At 52.8% G+C, this 23,991-nt stretch overlaps 1 long non-coding RNA gene across 1 annotated transcript; it reads right to left on the bottom strand.

Moving 5' to 3' along the window:
• Window positions 1-7,310: 7,310 nt before the first annotated feature.
• LOC141370910 (uncharacterized) lies at window positions 7,311-23,963 on the bottom strand. The gene is made up of 3 exons (XR_012375403.1): window positions 21,996-23,963; window positions 18,051-18,113; window positions 7,311-15,017 (listed from the first exon to the last, which is right to left on the bottom strand). It is a non-coding gene; the product is annotated as an uncharacterized lncRNA (long non-coding RNA).
• Between the last annotated feature and the right edge of the window lie 28 nt (window positions 23,964-23,991).

The raw sequence follows: 23,991 nt of genomic DNA, 5'->3' as shown, positions 1-23,991 counted from the left end.
TTATGCACAAACAATGAACCATGGAACACTACATCAAAAACGAATAATGTAATGTATGGTGATTAACGTAACAATAAAAAAATTTAAAAAAAAAATAAAAATAAAGAGGGCACATTCTGTGTGGAGCACTGGGTGTTATGCACAAGCAATGAATCATGAAACACTACATCAAAAACCAACGATGTAATGTATGGTGATTAACATAACAATAAAAATTTAAAGGAAAAAAAATTCCTAGATCTCATCCCCATCTCCCTGAATCGAAATCACCATGGGTGGCCCAGGGATTGGTACTTTGTTCCAATGTTTTATTTGCAAATGTTCAAACATAGAGAAATGTTGTCCCCACACACCTAGATTCTGTGACTGTCAAGATTTTGCTACGTTTGCTTCATCACATACCTGTGCACCGATCTATCCATCAACCTATTTCACTTTTTCAAGGCATGTCAAAGTCAACTGCAGACATCCGGCCCCTTCATCCCTAAACACTTCGTTTACACACATCATTAGTTTCTAACAAGGTCTCCAATTGGTGCAGGTATTCATCCAGGGAGAGTCTTCTTTTCTGTCCAGAGGGAACAGTACTTAGGACTTGGTAAAAAGCGGTCCTCTCCCTCCAACTCTTAAAAAAAAAATTGATGCCCTGGGCTCTCTGATGCTGTCACTTTCAGGATTAGGGGAGGATTTCTGGTGTTTGACCTCATTCCACATTGCTCCGTGAACCCCACCTCCTCTTTCCCTTGGTAAGACATGGGGACAATCGCCACTCACTCTATCTCCCTGGCTCTTGTATTTAACAATGTCATTAACTGGATACCGCCATATTCCCCAAACCTTCCCTGGTGTGTTCCCTCCTGGCAAACCCTCCAGTTCTTCAGCATCCCATCTGTGGAGACTAACGTGAGCCCGCTATTACAAACGTCCAATTCTGTAGTCGAGAACTTTGGAATGGCCTTACGGACCACAAGTTAGGTTGCCATTGCTCTTTGCCGCTGGGTTTCAGAATACTGTGGACCGGAGAGACGCAACGTTACCTTCGCTCCTGGTTTTCCTTCATCTTCTCTTTTTGTTTTTTGTTTTTGACAGTGACCTGCTGAATATAAAGCTCCGAGCTCTGCCAGTCAGGGCTGCTGTGAACCCAAAAACGAATCAGAGATATTCTCCTGACTACTTTAGCCCAGAAACGAGGCGGGCCCTCGGACACAAGGCAGGAACATTCATTCTGGCCAACAACCGGCACGTCATCCCACTACTGCACCCAGCAGCTTTTTAGGAATCTTCCAGAATCCCTGAGTTGGGTCTGCCGTTAGAAACAGTCCAGCCTGGTTCTAACCACACTTCCGCGCCTCCCCAAGGCACTCGGATAGTCACCAGACCCCTCGAGATAAGTTAATAAGAGAGTTATTGCCCCTAAATAATTGCCCGATGATTTCCAAATACTCTTGAACAATCTACGAACAGTCTGAACACACACACACACAGCCCCCCAAGTTGCTCTGTCTCCGAGATAACTGGGTCATACTGAAGGTCACGCTTCATTCAGCATTTCCACCTACAAACATAAAAGGGTGAATGGGCTCTCTCACCCCCTGCCCCTTGCCCACTTCTTTTTCCAGACCACCCACTCTCTGTTTGCATTGGTCCTCCAACCTTGAAACCCGACACCCTCCTCTGCAGGAACCACCCATGCTTAAACAAATAAATACCCCAAAGTGACCCACTCCCCGGTGGTATTCAAATAAATGTCCCAGGAAGGAGTGTGGGGGAAGGAGGAAGGGCACTCTGGGCCTTCTTTGCTGGGTGCCTGCCTCGAAGCATCCTTGGGCCAGTGCTTCTTTGCAAATATTGGACCAGTTTCTGTGCAAGACCAGCAATGAGACCCATCAGAATGGAGAGGAAGTCCATGGGCTAAGAGGTTCTGTTAGTCACCTCCGGGGAGGTTCCGGCTGCTGGAGCTCAGGGGAAGGGAGGCAGGGACACTGGGTGGGGCTCGGTCAAAGGGGAAGACCTCCAAAGCCTGTGTGGAGTCTTCTCTGAGCTCCTTGTTACTCAGCCCTAAGCCTTGAAATCCCTCCAGCTGGGGATGGAGTGCTAGGTGCCATTCGGAGAGCGGATGGGTGGGTGAGCCGGGAGGAACAGGGACCAGCTCTCTATGACTCAGAAACATTTAAATATAGCCCCGAGACCAGCTTGCAGTGAGGAAGGGAGGGGTGCAGGGAAACAGGAGGGACCCAGCAAAGCAAAAACCTCCTTGCCTCTGACTCAATGCAGAAAACCACCGAGAGTCTGGTTTCACGGAATGTGGACAGCTAGGAATAAAGTCTCAGCTTTGTCACGGGTCGGTTGGTCAAGGGAGTCACTAATGAAAAGGATTTTCAAGCGTATCTGGGAAATAAGTAGGGGGGGAAGACAACTGCTGCTTTAAGTTGCAGACCTCCCCCAACTCCCCCCACCGCACTGCCCCCCACCCCCGTCACCCCCCCCTCCCCCCAGGAAGGGAGGAGGAGAGACGTTCTGTCCTCAAAGAAGTTGGCCAAGGAGGTTTATGGATGGCCCAGAAAAGTGTGGACAGGACCTCGCTAGGAAGGCTGGCTGAGCACCGCTGGTGCGTAAGGGAGAGGGCAGGGAGGAGACTACGTTTCAAAAATAAACACAAACCCCAAAATAAACACTGTTAATGGAAGTGACTAGCAAGGGTGTGCTGAACTTGGTGGTTCTTGATAAGATACAGGTGGAAATGCACTCGGAAAAAATAACAGATTTTTTCCCCCCTTTGGTAAATAAAGCGAGGGTGAGGGTGCAGGGGACTGGGGTTGGCGCATGGTTCAACCCTGCAGCAGAGATTTAAAACACATTTCTCCAGCCCAATGCTATTGACATTTGGGGCTGGATAATACTCTGTAGTGGGGGGAGGGGCCGTCCTGTTCATCCTAAGATTTTTAGTAGCTTCCCCGGCTTCTACCTGCTAAATGCCAATAGTACCCTCCCCTCTGGCGATGACAACTGAAAGTATCCCTGGACTTTGCAAATGGCCCTGGGGCTGGGGCTAGATGGCAACATCGCCCCTGGTGGAGAACCACTGGTTAAAATCAGGAGCATGGCTGAGTTTGAAAGTCACATCTGAGCTCACCGTAGGGGCTCAGAGGGCCAGGACGTAACATCTCATGCATTTGAACGTTGGCTGGTCATTAATGACGCTACCAGGACCTCAGCAGGAAGCCACCCGCTGGTACCAGGCCAACATGACCAGGATCTTGTTGATTAGGAGGCCCTAAGAATGAAGTCAGTTAACAAGCAGGCACAGAGCTACACTGCTTCCAAAGCTCTGGAAAAACAGCTGCCTTTGGTCTCAAAGTTGCTTTGGCTGGGACGGTGAGTGACTATGATCCATTTCAAGGAACAGACAGACAAGGCACAACCAGATGCCACCTGGAGTCCCCGTGGGTAGAGCCACCTGTCTTGCTGGGCTCCGAAACGAGCCACAGGTAGGGCCACTGAGAATCACTTCTCAGACACCAAGTTTCTCTTGCAAGGCAAAGACTAAGGAGAAGGCAGGGTGATTGGGGAATGGTTTTTAAAGGCACTGCTTTCAGAGACCCCCTTGGCCACCCACCCCTTTCGGTCTACAGAATCTGCAGTGACCTAAACTGTAGTCAACGCAGCTGTCCCTTTGTGGGGGGCAGGGGGAGGATTCACCAAGGCCCGTAAGCAAAACGCCAACCACCTCACCTGCCATCTTTGCTGGCGAGCACCTCCACGATGCTCTGGGATCACCTTGAACCCAGGTGCCCCACATTTCCAGAAGAGAATCACGTCATACGCCATTCCGCACCCAGGCAGCCTGGCCTGTTGTGTCGTGAGTCCCGTTGCGCAATACACGCTACAGAAGGGGACGTTTACCGCAGGGAGGCTTTCGTTGCACGGATGCACGGAATTAAAGCCAGTGCTGTCTTACGGGACAAATAGAAATGGTTTCAGATGCTTCTCCCTTGCCTCTATAAGCCCTGTCTGCAGTCGGGCTGCTGGGCTGGAGGAGAAGGGTGATGGACTGGGAGACACAGGAACGGGAGAAGTCCACAGGCGCTAGGTCCCAGCCTCTCTCTCTGCCTCGCCCCGCCCCCCCCCCCTATTCTGGAAGCACCGCAGAACCATCTTCCCCACTGGCCTGCTGCTTCTCTCCTCAGTAATCTGCTTTCCAGAAAAAAAAAAAAAAAGTGTTCTAAATAGAGCGGAACTGAGAACGGGGCCGCAGCCCGGATGAAGCCTTCCCCTCCCTGGAGAGCCCGGCGTCCCCCATGGAGGGCTGGTCCACCCCCAGCGCCTCTTATTCAAAGCATTCTTGACCCGGGAGCGCCCAACCCTGACGGCAGGCGCGAAGCCACCACAAATGGATTTTGCCTCCGCAGCACTTTGCCTGGGCTGGACCCCGCCTCCCTCCCAGGCATCTCGGACGCCTTCTCAGGCCTCCTCTCCCTACATTCACCGTCGGGGGCACCTAGGGGACCCTATTCCAGGCCGGGGTTCAGAGGCCCACTCCCATCAACACTCACCATTAGCTTGCTGACCCACTGACCCACCCGAACCTCAGTGTTGCCAAAACCAAGGTCCAAGAACAAGGACTGCAGTCTCTCTCCTACCACATTAGATTGTTGAATGCTAGTTTGTATTAAGTTAGAGTCTCCTGCTGTTCTCAAGAGGGCCCGGGCACCAGACCGGGGGGTGGATCCTGAGACATTCCTCCTCCATTCTAGAAAAGTCTACCCAAAGCTCCGACAGACCCGGAATGGAAGCAGTGGCTTATTTTTGGATCCAGGCACAGCACACGGTCCTGTGCATTTCACACGCACACTGAGAATCATTCCGATGTCACCCAGGTTTTACTAATGAGATTCTCACACCCTCTGGAATAAGGATCATAATAATCCTTCAGCCCCTCAGAAGACAGGGCTGTGAAGAAGGCCCGCATACTCCAAAGGGGAGTGTCCAGCTCGCCCCCTTCATCATGCCACCAACTCATAACCCCGCGACCAAGCCTCGGTCAGGGGACCCTGGCATAGCTCTAGGACGTCTTTGGTAGAAGGGTATATGGGTGGCAGTCAGGAGGAACAGAGGAGGCTGGGGGCTCTGGGGGGAGCTGTGAGGGGGTAGCAGACCCCACCCTCCACCCCAGGCCCCTTCCTGGTGCCTCCACTGAGTTAAATCTGAAGGAATCTGAAGTCAAATGGATTCCATGACTTGTCCGTGAGTCACGCCACCCTGTCCTTCGTGGCCTCCCTGAATCCAGCACCTCCAAGAATGCCAATTCACCCAACTGGGCAAAGGCAAGGAATTTAGAAAGTGAACTTACATAGGAAGTGGGGATTCCCAACACGGATGGCTGACAGCGTGGGGTGAACCTCCTCCGCTCCAACGAGGAAGGACCACAGAGGGCAGAGGAGAATGCGGAGACCAGAGGGACAGTGGGAAATATGCGTATAGGGGTCCTGACTCACGCGGCACGTTTATTAAACAAAAATAATCATTGTTCAAAACTGTTTGGGGGGGGGATTTTTTTTTTTTTTTTTTCCCCCAAATCATGTAGTTCAGAGCGGGGGGGGGGGGGGGGGGGGAAGGCAGAAAACAAAACAAAAAACAAAAAAACAAGTTACTCCTCTCTATCTCCTTTCTCACAAATCTGATTCAGACCTAAAAGAAAAAAAATTAAAACGCTGAAACAAGGTCTTTCCCCCCCCCCCCTCTGGATGAACTGTTTTATAATAAGCTACCTGCTGGGGTCAGGAAACCTGAGCTCAAGGGCTTTCTGCTCACACAAAAACGCACTACGAGGGGGATTCCTACAGAAGAGCTGTGCGTAGAGATGGTCGCCCCCACCCACACGGAACCCCTTTGTATCTGTTCCAGCTTTTCTGTGAAATCATGTCTCTCTGCTTCATCTTCTCCCCTCCTTCCTCCTTACCTCTCCAGTGCTACCAGCTCTGCGGGAGGAGCATGGCATCCAGCTGGAGCCAAACGTCCACCATGTCTACACCCTGAGGGGAAGTCAGAAGGTGACCGTGTGTTGGGCACAGCGGGGACCGCTCCAGCAAACAAAGGAAGGGTAGGGAAGAGCTGCTCCCTGGGTCCCGAGAGGGAGCTTATTTTCTTTCCCATTAGGTGTGTGATGCTCAAAAGGCAGGCGAATGGTCAAAATCAAAAATAAATAGCCAACGGAAATAGGCGCCCCTCCCTGGGAATGGTAATTGCACAGGATGAAAGTTTATCCAAACACACGAGAAAAATGGTGTGTGTTGGAGGGCGGCGGGGGGGGAAGGAGTGATCCTTACTGGAAAGGAGATTTGTTTACAACATTTTATTTGCTCCTTAGTTTTTAATGCTGTTCTGGCCCTGTGTCCTGTAAACAGAGCAGCTTTTCCATTCCCCAGCCGTGCCAGGCGAGCCAAGGACAGAACAGACTGAGCTGCCGCCAGACTCCTGGGCCACCGAGGTCTCCCGGCCTCAAGAACCCACGCCCAGCCGGGGGTCCGAGAGAGAGGGGCACTTGCTGGGCTGCAGCAGAGAAGGGTGGGATGTGAACTCCAGGTATGGAAACGGGAGAAGCCTGTAGGGCTTGTGAAATCGGCTCCTCTCTCTGCCACCCGGGGCAGGAGGCAACAGAAAGGCCTCAACTACCCAAGGTGCATGTCTAATGGGGTATTCGGTAGGGGCCCCTTGGACGGTAGAGGCCCCGCACAGTGTCTGGAGAGAACGTGGCCTTTGGGAGAAAAAGCGGGACTGGTAGTAGAGTCGGCCGAAGGGAATGTGGTGTTGAGTGAGCTCAGGAAGGAGATCACTGCTCCCAGAGTCAGGGTCCAGACATCACCCCCATCAATCCTCCTGGCCAGCAGCTCAGCCCTCTCCCCAGGACTGAACCAAACAGGCCAAAGAGCTTGCTCGCAGCCAGAGAGAATCAGCGACGCCCTGGCACATCAGGGAAACACAGACTCAGTGGCGGAGTGCACATTGGAAGTTTCTCTTCCCGTCCAGACACGGAGAACATCCGAGCCAAGAGTCATGGCGGGCGGGCCACTGGGCTCCGTGTCGAGAGTACAGAGGGCACGCTGCCTGAGCTCAGAGTTGCTGGCGCTGGGCAAAGGGCTGTGCCTGCAATAACTCATGGACGCCTGGCTACCAGCCCCACGGAGCAGTTTAAAGAGAAGGAAACTGAGGCCCGGGGAGGCAACGTTACTCCCTCGAGGTCTCAGGGCTAGAGTGGGCGGGATGGTTCTGGCCGGGGTGGCCTGGAGCCAGAGGGCGCTCCAGCTAGCCTCTCTTTAAGGTTGCAGGGTCCTAAAACAGTCACCAGAGTTCCTCAATTTCTGCACAAAAAAGAGCCCTCTGTCCCCACCACTGCCTCCTCACGTACCGCTGAGGTGTAAATGGGAAAAACTCAGACAGGTGTTTTGTTTTGTTTTGTTACAGCAGCCAACTGGGACTGATACAGCTTGCATTTTCAGTCCCTCCGGAGATGTCCGTAGAGAAAGCAGAACAGGGCGTGGAGGATGGGGTGTGTTCCACGGTGAGTCACTGACCCCCTCAGCTTCATATCCTCACCTGTAACAACGAGGTCTCAATACCTTTCACGAAGTGGCTGTGAGATTCGAACGAGAAGCTGTGAAATTGTAAGGCACTCTAGAACACGGGACATATTGTTTCCTGGATTGCCTGATTTTTCTTGGCTGAACGTCCTATCATCTCTCAAATGTCTGAAACTGTGCTGGTGACCGAAGCCCACAGAGGGCATCCCCTTTGTCCAAAACTCTAATTCTACTAGTTTGTACCAAGTGAGAGGAAGAGGGGGTGGAATTTGGGTTCTTCCCCTCTTCCCGAAGAAGGTGGACCTCCCACCTATACCTCTGCTGCTCCCTTTTCCTTTCTGCGCTCCTCCCCGTGGGAGGGGTGGTTAATCAGAGAGCAAATGGGAACAGACCCTCTCTCCCGGAGCCTGCTTGCTTTTGAGTGACACCTCTTCCGTCTTTGCCTTCTGTCCCCAGGTAGTATTCCCTGGAACCCGGGCCCATCCCCTGTAGTAGGGGATCTGCCCATCATTACCCAACTTCTCTGCCTGTGACTTTACTGGAAAAGTTTGCATTAGGGTGAAGGGTAGACAGCATCATCCATCCAGAGTCTCCAGGAACCTTAACAAAGAGTTCATCTGGCAAATGCGATTAACACTGTACATAAGATCCCAAAGGCAGGGAGCATCTCATATATGGTCCCCCCCCACACTTCTGTGTTTCTCCTATTAGACTCTGTGAAATTCTTCAGGAATTTTAACCTAAACTTTTGAGTTTAAATTTCTCATTCCGACCTTAAAAATGAACCCAGCTCTCAAATAATCAGCCTAAAAACAGACACATACTATTTCAAGAAAGGTTTCTGCAGGGAAAGCAACCTATCAAGCAACAAGCACATTTTCTCCACTGTTCAGGAAACACTTTATTGATGAATAATGGGCAAACGCGAAACCAGCAAATTTGGCGGGACACGAAGCCACAGGTCATTAGTAGGAAAAGTCAAGCCAATGTCTTTCATGTACATCTACCTCTTCCAAACTGCCATGCCGAAACTGAAGAGCTCTGAACTTGAGGCCCCTTAGCGATCTTGGTTCTGATCCCAACCTTCACATGTAAAACTTGGTCTAAGTGATTGATCCATGTGATTCTGTTTTCTGAGGATCGAAGGTTGATCACAGTGCCTGCCACGTGATCGTGAACATGAGTGAGCATCTCAGGGATAAACTTCAAGGTGTCAGGAGTGACCCGGCTCCTGCTCTTATAAGGGGAAGGGGGAAAGGGAGGGAGGGTTGGGGAGAAGGCGGTACTTCAAACAAGTTCAGTGTAAGCACAGTAAATGCCGTATGAAAACCCCACGGTTCAGGAAATAGGGATCAGCATTTTTTGAGTACCTATCCAATGCCAGATAAATGTGTTAAAAGAACGTGCGCCTGGTCAAGAGGGCAGAAGGAATTCAGGAAGGCATCCCCGAGAAGGGAGGCTGGGAGCTGAGCCTCGAAGGACCAGGAGGACTTCAGTAGCCTGGGTCCCCCCAACATTGAACTTTTTAAAAAAATAGACTCATCTAAGGGGCGCCTGGGTGACTCAGTTGTTAAGCGTCTGCCTTCGGCTCAGGTCATGATGGGATCGAGTCCCACATCGGGCTCCCTGCTCCGCTGGAAGCCTGCTTCTCCCTCTCCACTCCCCCTGCTTGTGTTCCCTCTCTCGCTGTGTCTCTCTCTGTCAAATAAAAATAAATGAACAAACAAACAAACAAATAAATAAATAAAATCTTTAAAAAAAAAAATACTCATCCAGGAAGAATTGCCAGAGGGTTAAAAATCATGCTGAGTTCAATCAAAAATCACCACTGGAATGTGAAAGGAACTCTCTTAATTAAGCAATTCCAGAACATTCCCAACTCTTGGTTACAGGAGGAGTGGTGGCGAGCCGTGATATCCCGAACTGGCCTGTAAGGTGCACCCTCTGTGGACCGTTGCCAGGCTGGTCGGGGCGCTGAGGGTGCCCTGGTGGGCCAGACCCCACAGTGGTGGGTATCAGCAAGCCCCACCCATGAGGCCCAAGGACCCCGAGAACCGCAATGCTTCAGAACAGACTGGCTTTACACTGAGGACGTTTGAGGCAAAGGGTAAGGAATGTTCCATGTAGTTTAGCTTCACTGCAGCTCATACGTGGAGACTGGATAGACCGGGTGCCTGTCCAGCCCTTCTGGTCTGGATATTTCACTCCCTGGACGGTGACAAACCCTGGTCAGACCCCAATTATAATGCCCACACGATGCTACCTTCAGCGGCTCACCCTACAGGGCATCTGGCTGAGATCACCAGTCACTGTCCAGCACCAACAGTCACATAGGAAGGAAAGGTTACAACACAGAGGAACAGGCGATGTGTTTCTTTTTCCGACGCCTAGACTTATGTTCAGGGCCGAGGATGGAGGGGACCCACAAGGACCTTGAGGTCCTGAGCCTCTGCACCAGCAGCTGGGCAGTTCTGAAGCTAGCGGGAGCCCCGAACACAGCCAGCTTCGTGAGCAGGACAATGTGACAAGGTGTCTTCCACACCCTGCTTTCCCTACCTCTCTAAAACCCAGCCCCGAGTTGCGGTAACAGCGGGGCGAAGGCAGGCAACGGAGGGAAGAAAGGAGAAGGAGATGGAAAACCATTAAACAACAACAACAACAACAAAAACCCTTTGACAGAACTTGATAACCTGAAGTACACAGTGATCGGTGCTGGACGGCATACAAAAGCCAAAAGGCAGGTCCCAGGACGGGTCAACTTAAGACTTAATATTTGCCTTTCACTAAGCAAACTAATAAATCCCCTCCAGCTGTAACCACGCAGAGCTCCCAGTTTTTATTTATTGGTCAAAAGTATAGGCAGTCCCCCCCCCGCCCCCCGTCACCCCGGGCAAATAGCAGTCCCCCTTCCCCGTGCCTGCCGTCAGTCTATATGTCTATTTGCCTTCTCCCTCAACAAACTCAAGTTCAGTGCAACTGACAATGAGTGCAAACAGCTTTGAAGTATTCTTCGGTAATGGACTTCCCGGGACAGCCCCGTTTTTGGCTTGTGCAGCCGAAGGCAAAGGGAGAAGAGCTACTTGTCAGAGAACAGGCAGGCCTCAGCTGGGTCAGGCGAGGCTTAGAACTTGACACATGGGAGGGACCTTAGAGGACCATCCACACCACCCACTTATCCCTCTCTCTCCCACTTTGTGGATGAGAAGACTGAGGCCCACAGCAAAGGACCTTGGGGCTGAAGTTAAGGTAGGACTAAAGTACAGACTTCCAGACACCCCCCTCCCCTCTCCAGTTCAGAGCTCTTGTCAGCCTGGGCATAGAAGGTCTCACTCAGAAGCAGCGGTAGGGGGACCCAGCCCTGCTTCCCACCAGCCTGGCATGACGGTCTTGTCCAAGGTCAGTGGCCATTCCCAAGGTCATCCTTATGCCCTTTAAACCACATTCCCCTGAGCAGAGGGCCATGCTTCACCATTAGAACCTTCTATTTCTCCATCAACACTGGGGCTTGGCGGACCCTTTGAAGAGGATAAAAGGTCCCCGTGGGTCAAGTTTTGATGCCACGGGAAAATCTCACAGGAAAGCCTGAACAAAATGTCCGGGACAGGGCCCTAACTTGAGGTTATGTTCATAATGGATCACGGCAAGATGAGTACGTTCAGCATGTGGATGAAATGCCTTTCTACCGTACCTTGGGCAACAGCTGGTTTACTCTTCTCAAATGGAGCAAAAAACCAGCAAACCTTCAAGTCACGGACTCGATTAAATACGACGGCACTGTGCATGTCAGAGACAGAAGAGGCTTCGGGGATCACGTGGCCCGACTCCTTCATTTTACAGGGAAGGAACGAAGATGAGGAGCTTTCGGAGACAAAAATCTCAGATTTCCTTGTCTCCCCACTCTGTGCTTTTTTATCAGCGGAAGGCACCCTGGATCCAGAAGCAAGAGACCGAAATATGCTGGGGAGGGGGCACAGTGCACTTGCCTCAAAATCTCATTAAGAAGTTGACATTCGTGGTCTCTAGGCAGCCCACGAGCCGCTCTTCACAATCCTACAGCTTCGCCTGCCAGGCTGAGGATCATTCAGCCCTCTCTCACAGTCCTCTCCTGCTCTGCCAAAAAGGCTGCCTCCCCCAGGCCTGGGTGATCCCTCGTCTGATGCTGGAAAGGGGATTCGTGCCTCAGTCAGAGGTAAATCTACATAAAGGTGATGCCTTTAGACCACTTTGAACTCTGGGATTCTATGTGGACGAGAAGATAAGGAGAGAGAGAGAGAGAGAGAGAGAGAGAGAGAGAGAGAGAGATTGTTGCCTTTGGCACAACAAGGAGACTTCTTCTGGAACCAAAGACCGTACGTGGGACATGAATGAAGGGAACATCTGAAATGAGTTCATCTTTTTAAAAAGAAAAGGGGTGCCCAAGGCGCTGGGGTAGCCTTCCTTCTATGGCAGTGAAGGCACAGAGAGCCAGAACAGGGGCAAAGACTTGGGGGCATGGGGGATCTCGATCTTTGCATGGGGGTAACGAGAGTTGGGTTTCTCGATGTTTGCATGCTCATCTCTACCTTGGCAGGCAATGAGCCCCCATGTGGCCACAGCATGCAAGAGGGGCGGGACGGGCTGAAGCCTCCCGTTAGAGCACTGCAGACGCTCCTGCCCGTCTTTCAACAGAAACGATGGAGGCCTGACCCCCTGACAAGAAGCAACAGCTACAGGATGGCATGCAAGCCCGAAAGCCTGGCTTTGACCAACCTGAAAAGAACCTGTAATTTGCCTTCAGATCGTTCTTACTTGTCAAGAACACCAAAAGTTCGGCAGGTACAACCTTCCCGTCCGCCTCCACCGCCCACAACCACCACCAAGCTCTGCTCCCTTATCCCAGATACAGGCAGGGTCTGGAGAGGGAAGAGGGAGCCGGGAGGTCCCATTCGACATGATCAGAGTGGAACTCAAAGGTGATCCAGAGACTCTGGAGGGAAAGTACACACTTGGACCCCATTTACATGTCCTTGATATTTTAAAGAATCCTAGAGTTCAAAGGAATCTCAGGAAGTCCTCTAGCCAACTCCTTTGCTCCCTAGACAACCCTACCCCGATGATTGTAGCTCTTACTCTCTCTAGCGAAGACGCAGAGTTTTCTTCTTGGCTCATTCTACATGGTACGTGCATGTCTCTCGGACACGTGCAGTCTGTCCCCACCACCACCACCCCTGTTCCCGGTGGCCGTGGTAGTTTTGTTTCCTAAGGAACTGTTCTGCTCTTAACAAGAAAGGTTATTAGCATCGCCTTTTTTAAGTAGAACAGGATTGGAGAAGAATCCCTGATACCTTGAATGGCTCCCATGTCCACTATCCACAGGACTTTTTCTGAAGGAAGTGGTCTCAGCTGGTTTGTTACATCCAGGTTTTTATTCAATATCATGCAACCCTACCACCCGGAAAACACCTGATGTGGTCAGGACTGGGTGCTTGATCCAACGGCCTCCACCTATAGCCTGCCAAGTGGTGAACCATGTGGTCAGACACAAGGGTTCTGAATGGCAGCTGGTCGGGCTAATCAAGAGCATCAGCGAACTATGGCAGGTAACTTAGCAGCAGAAGCAATGTCATCAAGCCACCCAGGAGCGTGGCCAATTGTTCTGGTTTGCCCGGTGTGCCCAGCACTGTCCCAGGTTTATCACAGAAAGTCGTGTGGTCTGGGACAGCTAGCACCCTCAGCTCATCATCACAGGAGAATTCTAGAATCAGGAGCAGGGAGTCGTGCTGCTGAGCAGATGATCAAAATGACCTTGGCGTCGGAATTCTTGCTGTTTCTGGAAACTGTCTAGCAAATGGATGTCTTGAATGACTTTGGGCTTCTAGAAAGGCCTCGCCAGGCAGCTGCTGGGCAGACTGTTCCTGTCTACCTTACTTCCAGAGCAACTTGGAATAAACCCATGTTAATGCTGGTGATCTAAGGGGTCTCTGTTCCTTGAAACCTGAAGGACTCTAACCAGTACGACGAGTCTGTGTGCATGTCAAGGAAGGAAGACCAAAGCCCACGAACGAGCCTTACATGTCAACAGCGGGAAACGACCTCAAGGGGTTCCCGCCACTCATTTTGTGGGGAATCCGAGAGGCCAAGAAGGACCCCATTGCTCCCCTGAGCAGACACCGAGGTCGCTCTATGGTCACAGAAACACATCACCTACAAACAAAGAGAAGATATATGTGTATGGCTTTAATTCTTCCTACAAAGGCAAGCCATCATTTGCTTTAGAAGTAGAATGAACGGACATCTTTGGCTCTGCGACTGAAACAAGGTCGACTCCAGAAGTGTTTTCAGCCATGTGCACGGTGGCACTGGAGGCATGAAACAAACAGGAGTCATGTTTCGAGGGGCCCGGTCTGCCGTCAGGAGTGACACCGGCATCTGAGGGGCAGAGGGTCTCCGATAAACACACCAGCTCTGGTAGCGAGATGGTTTGTGACAAAGCACCACACTCTGGCAGGGGCCCCAAATGCCATCTGAGGGAAGGGGTCTTCACAGCTGGTGGTGCCTCTGTGTCAACAGAAGACAGGTGGGAAACGGATAGAATACTATGTCGATTATACATCAAATGACATTTAAAAAAAAAAAAAAGAGCAGATGGGGGGGATGAACACACAGCATTCACTTTTTGCTCTTCCAGACAAACATCTGGGTGGGATCCAAGCAAAGGAAGCTGGACATGGAGGACACCAGCGCCCCTACAGGAGCCCCCTCCAATGTCCCTGACATCTGAGGTCCCGAAGAACTTCTGCACTGACCCGCATCACTCTGGAACCTGAGTGGCCGGATCCCAAAGAAGCGAGAGGACATTCTATTCCAATGCTGCTCACATAGCAACACAAACACTGGCCTCTTTAGAAGGAACAGGAACAAAAATTAAAATCCCATTTGACCTAAGTGTGGTTAACAATTCACTCTGTATCCGGCTGGAAGATAATGGAGCAAACACAAATTGCCGAGTCCAAAGGCACAGCAGACGGGGGAGCTGGGGGGCAAGAAAGGGTGTGGTAGAAAGCCCTTTGGTTCCCGGGCATTGGGCGGGGGGGGGGGGGGGAGTCTTAAGGGCAGGCAGCAGCAGAGGAAATGTTTTCCACAAGAGGGAACGACAAGGTCTGTGATGATGGTGACTTGTCAACTGTAGGTTGCGTCCAGCTCGTGCGGGTCCGGACATAGACTCCTCCTCAGTGCAAGGGTCTTTACTTTCTCCTCCAATGTCTTCTCAAAGCCAGAAGTTTCTTTTTTCTCCAAAATAAGAATTCTTGAGAAGATCCAGAGCTCTTGCCTCTTAAGAGATGGCCCCATATTAGCCGGGTACTTCGCGAGGTCCCAATGGCGTACGTTGGCTCCCCCCAGCTTCCTGGTGGCAAGTGGGAGTGAGGAAGAGCGGCCCTCAGCCGCTGCTCTTTTCCAGGCCTGTAGACCGAAACACAGCATCAGAGTTAGATTCTGCCTTCTGCTCTTTCAGCAGTGAGCTTGACTCTCCTGTCTTTAGTCCGTAACGTTCTAGCCGGTGAACAGAACCCACAGTGCGAAAAGCACTATTTGAGCTAAGACAGGAAAAAAAAAAAGGGAGGCCTATTTATACCACTCAAGGAGCTCCCCCTCCACTGAATTACTGCCAGGAACCCTCCACTCAGATCTCACCACTATAACCACATAGCTGATTTAAACAAACAAACACAAAAACAAAACAAAACAAAAAAACAAAACCCAGAAAACACCGAATATAGCCAGCCCAGAGGAAGTGGAAGCTTCTGTTTTTCAGCATGTCATGACATTGTCTGTGAGATTCGGCGCAGGAAAACGTGGAGGTGTTAGGTCACCCACTTTATAGACAGGAACACTGAGGCACAGAGGCTGCTGGTGTTCTTAGTACAGGATGGCAAGGGCCTGGTCCCTAACCTAATGTTCACTTTAGCTGGGACGTCTGTCTGTTCTCACAAATCCCTTAACCACGAATTAGGAAATTATCCAGAACAAAGGGGTCCCTGGGAGGAAACGGGAAGACTCGGCTTAACACATTTGTTTTCCTAATGCTGATTGCAAATAAGCAAAGATGGATGTGGGCTCCACATACTTTCCTGACTTCCCACCACCCCCTGTGACCACCATTTCTGAGGGGCAAATATAGCTAGTGCCACCAGATGCCCCCCGGGGACTTCCCCTTTTTAAAATTGGCGAGGCCCAGCGAGGCAAACAAGGGGCCTACTCCCAGACATGGGTAATCCAGGCCTCACGACTGTGGCAATCACCATCCACCCACACGGAACCACCGCCTGCAAATGCATGCGTGCCCAAGGACCAGCCCGGGTGAGATGCCGTGAAAACGGACACAGAGCAGGCAGGCAAGCCCCGGCCTTGCAGGCCTTAGAAGAGAGGGGATACTGATCAAGCACGAGGCCGGAAGGACATCGATGGCCGAGGGACAGACACTTGGAGATTCTGGGGGCGGTCTGGGCCAACAGGCTCCCATTGGCCCCTCTGCAGACCTACGGAGGTCGCACGCAGCCTAGCCTGTGCAGGGGTGCTCTCCTTCCCGTGGGTTTTGGCTACTGCCCAGGCAGGGACACCCAGAGACAAGGCACTAACTGTCAGGGATGGGAGGAGGTCCCAGTGAGGGCCTGCCTGGGTCGGGCGGGGGAGTTGGGGGGAGAGACCGAACAGAGAGAACACAGAAGACATTCCTCTGCCAGAGAGCTGTGGGGCGGTGTGTGTGTGTGGGGGGGGTCTGCATGTTAGAGCCACCTACCCACAAAAAGTCAGCCAGCGTGCCCATGCAAAGGCACTCTTAGGCTCCGAGAGGCTCTCTGATTGGCCGCCAAGAGGAACCCCTAAGTCTCACCCAGACACTCTTTCATTTGGACCCGAAAACACCCTGAAGAGCCCCAAAGTTCTGCTAACTCTCCTCAGGTTCCCTTTCCCCTCCCGGGCAGCAGCCCTCACAGAGGGCCAGGAGGAATCTTTTCCCCAGGGAGATGCACGCAGCTAGCAAATTAATTGGCAGCAGTGGGTGAATCACACAGGGACTTCCTTCTTGTTGCCCAGCAACCACATGCACTTGGCAGGGGGACATGAAACACAGAGGGGAATGTCGGGAGGCATTTGCAAAATAAAATAAAAAGCAAAACATACAACATCCCAGACTCATCCCGGCAGGCAGACCCAGCCAAGGCGGGGCTAGGGGGTCGGGGGGTGGTTGTGATGGGGTTGAGGGGGGAGAGAGATGAGGGAATCACCGCAGGGAAGCAAAATAAGGTTAGGACAGAACCAGCCCAACAGAGCCTAACACTCCGGCCGCCCTCCCTCCTCCCATAAACTCTGCTAGGTGTAGCCTTTGTATTTGGCCGAAGACACGCCTCCGGGAGCCTAGAGAAAGGCGAGAGGGGGGCTCACAGATTAGCAGGCACCTAGAGGTTTGCAAGGTGACCTAGAAACACGCGGCCCAGAGGGTTTGCAAAGCCTGCCGCCGGGTGACTCTACCTGCTGTTTATGCTTGTCCAGCATGCATCATGCCCAGGTGAAGTCACTCTGCCACCTCCAGGGCAGGGTCCCCTTCCCCCACTCCTTTTCCACTTGAGTGTTTTCATGCCCGTTGCCATGGTCACTGGGGCTGATTAGACAAACCTTGGACACACCGCCCTGCCCTTCAGAACCTGTCTCTGGCCACTCTAACAACTCCCCGAGTGAAATGTAGGCAGCGTCCGTGTTGGGAACAGCCCACGGAAGCAAAGCTGGGGACCAGGAAAGGGAGCACTGGACCAAGAGAGCCCCTGTGGCTGGCTGGCTATTAGCCCGCAAAGACACCCAGGTCCTAATCCAGGCAACCTGTGAATGTGACCCTCGGTGGCAGAAGGGGTCTGACGTGCAGAGATGATCCTGGAGGACCCAGGTGGGCCCCAAGAGTCACTTACGAGGGTCCCTACAAGAGGGGGGGGGGGGGTGGGGAGGAGATGTGACACAGGAGAGGGAGTGAAATGTGAAAATGAAAGCAGGAGTCTGGAGTGATTCAGGGAGGAAATGGAAACACAGGGGCCTCCAGAAGCTGGAAAAGGCAAGGAAATGGATTCTTCCCTAGCACTTCCAGAAGGAACCAGCCCTGCGGGTACTTTGACTTTAGCCTAGTGGAATGAGCCTCCAGAATGTATGAGAATAAATCTGTGCTGTTTTAAGCCATGAAGTTTGTGGTAATTTTACGACGGCCATAGGGAACTAAGCTTGTCCATCGGGCATACCACGCCTCTGTCTCTCAGGAGACCTACAGAAGAGGGGATCACGGTGCGGATGTAGGTGACAACGGAATGCCGCGGGTCAGAAGGGACGGGGTCCCGCATTTGGCTTATAAATGTCTAACAGACACCCTGCAGGCTCAGAAGGAAAAGGTCAGGTCCCTGAGAGCAACCGAGGCAAGAAGCAGCCCAGGCTTAGAGGCAGACTCTCAAGTTATACCATTTGTGACTGTCAACTGGGGCTGGTGGCTTAATCTCTGCAAGTCTCGGTTCCGTGCGTCATCTGAAGAACAGAGATGATATTATTATCTGCCTTGCAGAGCTGTTAGGATTAAATGATACACTGCGTGAAAAGCACAGGGCAGATGCCAAATATACAGATACAAACGGTAACTCTTCGAAAGGATTAGGCATGCACATATGGGCAGAAGCGGTTCGGTTGACTATCCTCCCTTTCCTACTTAGTAACATAACTCTTGAGTTTTGGCTGGCACATTGTGGCCCAAAGTAAAAAGATTACCGTTTCGCAGTCTTTCTTGTAGCTATAGCCATGTGATCAAGATCTGGCCAAAGAGATGTAAGCAAAAGTGCCGTGGGAAGTGTGTCCAAAAGGTGTTGGAGGGGGATACCTCCCCCAACTCAGTGGTAGAGCATTTGACTGCAAAAGGTGTTGGAGGGACGCCACTGTTTTCCCCTGTCTGCCTTTCCTACCTTCTGCTTTCAAGGAGGACATGATGGCTGGTGCTCCAGCAGCCATTTTGGACCATGAGGGACATTGATGATGGGAGTCATGCACTAAGATGATCTAACAAGAAGATGGGAACCTGGGTCCCTGATAACTCCAGAACTACCACACTAGCCTTGGATGGCCTTTCTTTGGATTTCTGTTATGTGGGAGAGAATGCTGTTCTTAGTTATTAAGTCATTGCCATTTTAGAGTTTTCTAATAACCATAATGGATATAATATATCACAGATCTAGAAAGACAGGATTCAGAGTCAGTCTAGATTAGTGGTTCTCAAAGTGTAGCCCTGGACCGACAGCTTAAGCATGCACCTGGGAACTTGTTAGAAATGCAAATTCTCAGGCCCCACCCCAGACTTACTGAATCCAAAACCCTGGGAGTGGAGCCCAACAGTCTGTGTTTTAACAAGTTCTCCAGGTGGTTCTGGTACACTCAAGTGTGAGAACCACCATTCTAGAGCAAAGTTTCTCAACTCTGGAAGTAATGACATTTGGGACTGGATAACTCTTCGTCATCGTGGGGGGGGGGGGAGGCTGTCCTGTGCATTGTAAGATGCTTAGCAGCATCCTTGACCTCGACCCACTAGATCCAGTAGCACTCTCCTCTCCGTGTGACCTTCAAAAGTGTCTCAGACATTGTAAGTGAGTAAGGGCAGGAAGGGGAGAGTCAGCAAAATCACTCCCAGTTGAGAAATGCTTTCTCTTGGGGGTGGTCCATTCTTGACCTTGGCTGCACCTTAGCATCACCTGGGACGCTTCTCAAAATTCCAATTATCCCTCCAGCGCGGTGAAACTAGAATCTACTAGGGCAGGACAAGGTGGCAGTTAAGAGCTCTCCAGGTGATTCCAGTGTGCGGCCAATGCTTAGAGACACTGCACGCTGCAGAGGGCCAACAGGCCCAGAGGAGAGACGGCTCTGAGCCGGGGAAGGTGACACACCACTATCCTGACTATGAGAAGGCACACAAGATGCTCCCAAGCAGACGCTATAAAAGCATGACTGCTGTCAACCTGGGAACGGGCATCCTAGTCGCCAGATGGGGTGACTAGATGGGGAGGAATTCCTGGTGGCTGTGTCACCTCATTTCCCATCAGAACTGGGCGGACACCTTTCGGTGTCTCCCATGAATAACCACAAAGGCCTCAGTTCCCTCCCCTAATAAACAGCACACATTGAACCAGCTCCCATGAGCTAGAAACGTGAGCTCATTCAACAAAAAGAACTGTCTTAATAAAGACAGGGGTACGGCAGTGGGGCCTATTTAGAAACGGGGAGCATTAATTCTCCTTCCAATGGGTAAACTCCCCAGGCACTGACACCACAATCCTCCCACAAGGATGCACTCGGAGCGAGGGGAGATTTCCCATATATCGAACATAGGCCTGCAAATCAGCTTGGCCGGGGCTCTGCACGGGGCTGGGAGCAGAAAGGAAGGAAAGAATTCAATGAGGAACCAGCAATGAAGAAAGGGAGAGGCAAACAGGTTGATGCTCCTTGAAAAGAAAGATGAAGTCATGTGTAAATTGTCTGTCCTGCTGGGAACTGTCTTTTCCCTCATTATTTTCCTCCCTGCTTGCCCTGCATGAAATGCTGAGCGAAGCTCTTCCTCGTTTCCCTGGGCCCAAACCATTAAGTCCAGCACGTCACTGGGGGAGTGGGGCTGGAGAAGAGGAGGAGGCAGAAGAGGCGGCGGGGCGGGAGAGAAGCTCACAGGGCTCTGACGTTCTTCCGTATCCCCCCTTCATGGCAGCACCCAGATGAGCTGGCCTCTCTGTCTCCTGCCTACGGCAGCCCCGCCTAGCTAGCCCAGATGCAAAGATGAGGCACAGGTATGAGTCTGTAACCCTCAGCGGAAAAGCCCCCACCCCCACCCCGCAGTGAGTCTCTAAGAGGCCAAGGCTCAGCGCGATGGAGCCCACCAGCACGTTCCCATCCTTTCTCAGGGGTCCTGCCTTCTGCTCTTTCAGCCCACTTCATGCGGCCGATTGGAACACGGTAGAAGAACTCCAGTTGCTCTGTACCAGTGGCATGGGAGAGGCAAGGAAGGAACTCAGGTCCTTTTTCTGTGCCAGGGGCCTTTTAACAGGTTCCCGGGCTACCAGTCCAAAGCGTGCAGGACTGGCTGCTGACACTGGCCGTTTCCAGGGCTCCCCCATCCCTCTCCCTGTACCACCGCCCTTCTCCAGCCTCAAATCCCCCCGCTTGACAAAACCCTTGGTTCCCTCCAGCCTGTAAACCTCGTGTGCAAACGTCCTGACTCTTGCAAATGTGTTAAAAAATAAACTTTAAAAAGCTTCCAGATGTTCTGTTTGCATGGTGCTGTTTCTCTGCTCCTGTCTCCAGAGGCCAGTGCATGATGTCCGGCATCCTGACTGCCCAGATGAAATATGAGGCGGCCAAGAGGCACGGCCCGGGGGTAGGGGAGGATGCTCCTTCCCGTGGGACCACACTCAACCAATTGGCCCATCAACCCTCCCCCTGCAAAGATGCGACCCTATGCTTCCTTTTTGTTCTTCCACCATCCCCCATGGCCCGCTCCTTCCATTCTCCTAGGTGAGACATACATCCCTGGGGTCTGTTCCATGGAGTGCAGAGGCCTCCAAAAGACCAAGCCTGAGATCACCGAACAATAGGCCTTCAGGCTTTGTGTCCTCAGAGCACCCACCCCATGGCTCCCTTGACATCCTTATACCAACTGCCTTTGACACGGAGTCGAGCATGAAATGACACAGCGCACCCCTTACGTGTATGGGGTGAAATCACCATCTGCAGGGACATCGGAGGAGCTGGCCCAGCCGGAAGAGGGGAATGGTGTTCACGGCTGGTCAAGGCCCCTTGGGGCTGGTGGCCTCTGATCTGTAGAAAGGAAATTGCCAACGGGCAGCCTTGTGCACACACGGCCCCACACGCACCCTTCCCAGCACACACACACCTGAGGGCAGAGGATTCTTTGCTCAAGGTGATGCCTGCTCCCTTTGATGCTCGCCGGATGTGTTCCCATTGGGTGAAAACCAGACCTCAATAAAACCGGGCATTATCAAGAGGCTGGTGGTTTGTGATTGCACCAGCCTGTTATCTCTGTGGCCCAGGGTGGGGCTGCTTTGTGGTTCTCCATTGAAAAGCATTAACTTCTAGGTGGATCAAAGACACTTCCGAACCAGCCAACCTGGGTCCCTTGTTTATCCGCAGGAGATTGTTCCTAAAGATGGACTTTAAAGATTAATAGGGACCCCAGTCCCACACTCCCCTCTGTCCTCTCCTTATCATGCAGCCTGACCCTCGGGGCCACCTAATGGCCAATCACAAGGCCCTTCTCCTCTCCTTCTCCAGATGGCCCATATAACAATAGCTAATGGGGGACTGGGCCAGAGAGGGTCCAGCTCCGCTCTAACAATGAGGACCACGGGGGCCGAGACACACCTGCTCGGAGGCCTTGCCGGAGCTCCTCTGTCCTCTGTGAGTCACGCCAGGGATGGGGTTCCACAGGATGACGGGTGCTACCCTCTTTCCTCGGGAGGGATCAACGGCCAGGTGCTCTCACCGGGTCCCTGAAGTCCCTTGCGGGACTCTACTGTCTACCCAGACGTGTGAGGGCCCGTGGCCAGCCTGCAGTGAGGACATGGCGGGACCGCTGACTTGTCTGGATCTGGTACATCAAGGACTGTCAACCACGTGGGAGAGAAAGAGCACGTGCATTCAAGGGCTGCGGTGCTGGCGGGCTTCGGGGGCCCCGAATGTTCCTCCTCAGCACCCCGCAGGTCTGTCACGGGGCAGCTGGAGGCTCGCTGCAGCAGCCAGGCTTCCCTTCCGCGTCCGGAGTCCCTGGCTCGGTGTCTGGTCCCGAAGAGGCCAGCCTGAGAGCCTGAACAAGTGAATCCCTAGCGACATAGGCTAGTTATCTCAACAGGTGTGGGAGGGCCGCGGGCCACGGACACTCAACCCTACAGACAGGTGAACAGTCAGGAAGCACATGGCACGAGAGACATCTCTGCTTACAGAAACAGAGTCAAATCGAGCACCAAGTCCCGGATCTCGGGCAAGTTCCCTCAATTCTCTCTCACCCACGTGTTAACGGGGATACGAGCAGTACCTAGTCCGTCGTAGGACTGTCGTGAGGACTGAGTGAACTACAAGAGGCTCCTTAAGTCTGTCTGTCACTATAATCACCTCTCTCCCTATCTGTACTAAAAAATACAGGCGCGCACTTCCCAGGAAGGGAGGACGATGAGTCACTGCTTGGTTATTTTCCTGGTCCAGACCAGACCTCACAGGTGTACGGGAACTCCAGGCCCATCGGACGGTACTTTTTTTTTTTTCCTTTTGAAATCAATAACGTTGCCTGTAGCCTTTGGATCCGTCCCGTGCCCCCTCCCTGGAACGTGTGGGGGTGCGTGCCCGATACCGGGAGCAGGTGACACGGCCCCTCCTCAAGAGCCCCCACGGTGAACGAGGCAGCCTCAGCTGAGGACGGGGCTGAGATAAGGACGCGAGCTCTGCAGCTGCTCAGCCTGGAAGCGCGCGGACGCCCTTCGCCTCCAGCGCCTGGGTCGCGACCCTGCGTCTCTCCTCCTTCCAGACTGTGTCCACTCCTCCTGGGGCCTCTGGGCTGGGCCGCCCGCTCTTTCCCCCTCACTGGAGACACTAGCACCCGGAGAGCCAGCTCAGGCTACCCCGACGGGAAAGGGGGCCCCCAGGGCCCGGGCCCAGCACCGCCCGGACGGCATGTGGCGCGGGCGCCAAGGGCACAGGCGGGACGCGGGGCCTCGGCACCCGCCCGTCACGACGCGGCCAGGCTGCTACCCAAGGCTGCAGCTGGGCTCTCGGAGGCCGGGGGAGGTCAGGCAGCAAGTTCCCGGGACGGGCCACCCACACGGCACACCAGGGCTGCTGGACTGTCCCCGGGGCCCGCACGGCTCTGGCCCTTGGCCCTGACTCGGAACACTCCACCATATGGCCTCCCTCAGGGAGGATGAGAGGAGGAGAAGAATAAACTCGGGGCAAGAGAGGGCCACACCTCCCTCTGGGCGCCAGGGACCCTTCCCAGGCTTGGGGGAGGCAAGGCTGGAACCGTCGGGGCAGCAGGTCTGAGAGAAGCAGGCAGGTGTCACTACAGAAAATGAGCAACTGAGACCGCAGCGTGCCCACGACGAGACGGGGGTCCTCCCCTCTCCGTGCTCTGCATGCAGCCCCCAGAGAGGCTCCCAGGGTTGGATCTGAACTCCCGATGGCCTGAACCCTGGGTTACTTCACACTTTTCTAGTTAAAACCCAAACTGGATTTTCATGTTTGCAGAGACAGCTTTGACCAGAAGTGTAGGCAGCAGAACAAAACAGGAAGGGAAGGATCTCTCTTGTTCTCTCTCCCTTCCTCTAAAAGTACAGGGCGGGGGGGGGGGGGGGGGGGGGGGGGGGGGGGG

Source organism: Callorhinus ursinus, unplaced genomic scaffold (genome assembly GCF_003265705.2).
Source record: "Callorhinus ursinus isolate GAN/ISIS: 27379988/994484 unplaced genomic scaffold, GSC_fseal_2.0 scaffold50, whole genome shotgun sequence".
Taxonomy (NCBI): Eukaryota; Metazoa; Chordata; class Mammalia; order Carnivora; family Otariidae; genus Callorhinus; species Callorhinus ursinus.
This window is presented reverse-complemented; position numbering and strand designations above follow the sequence as displayed.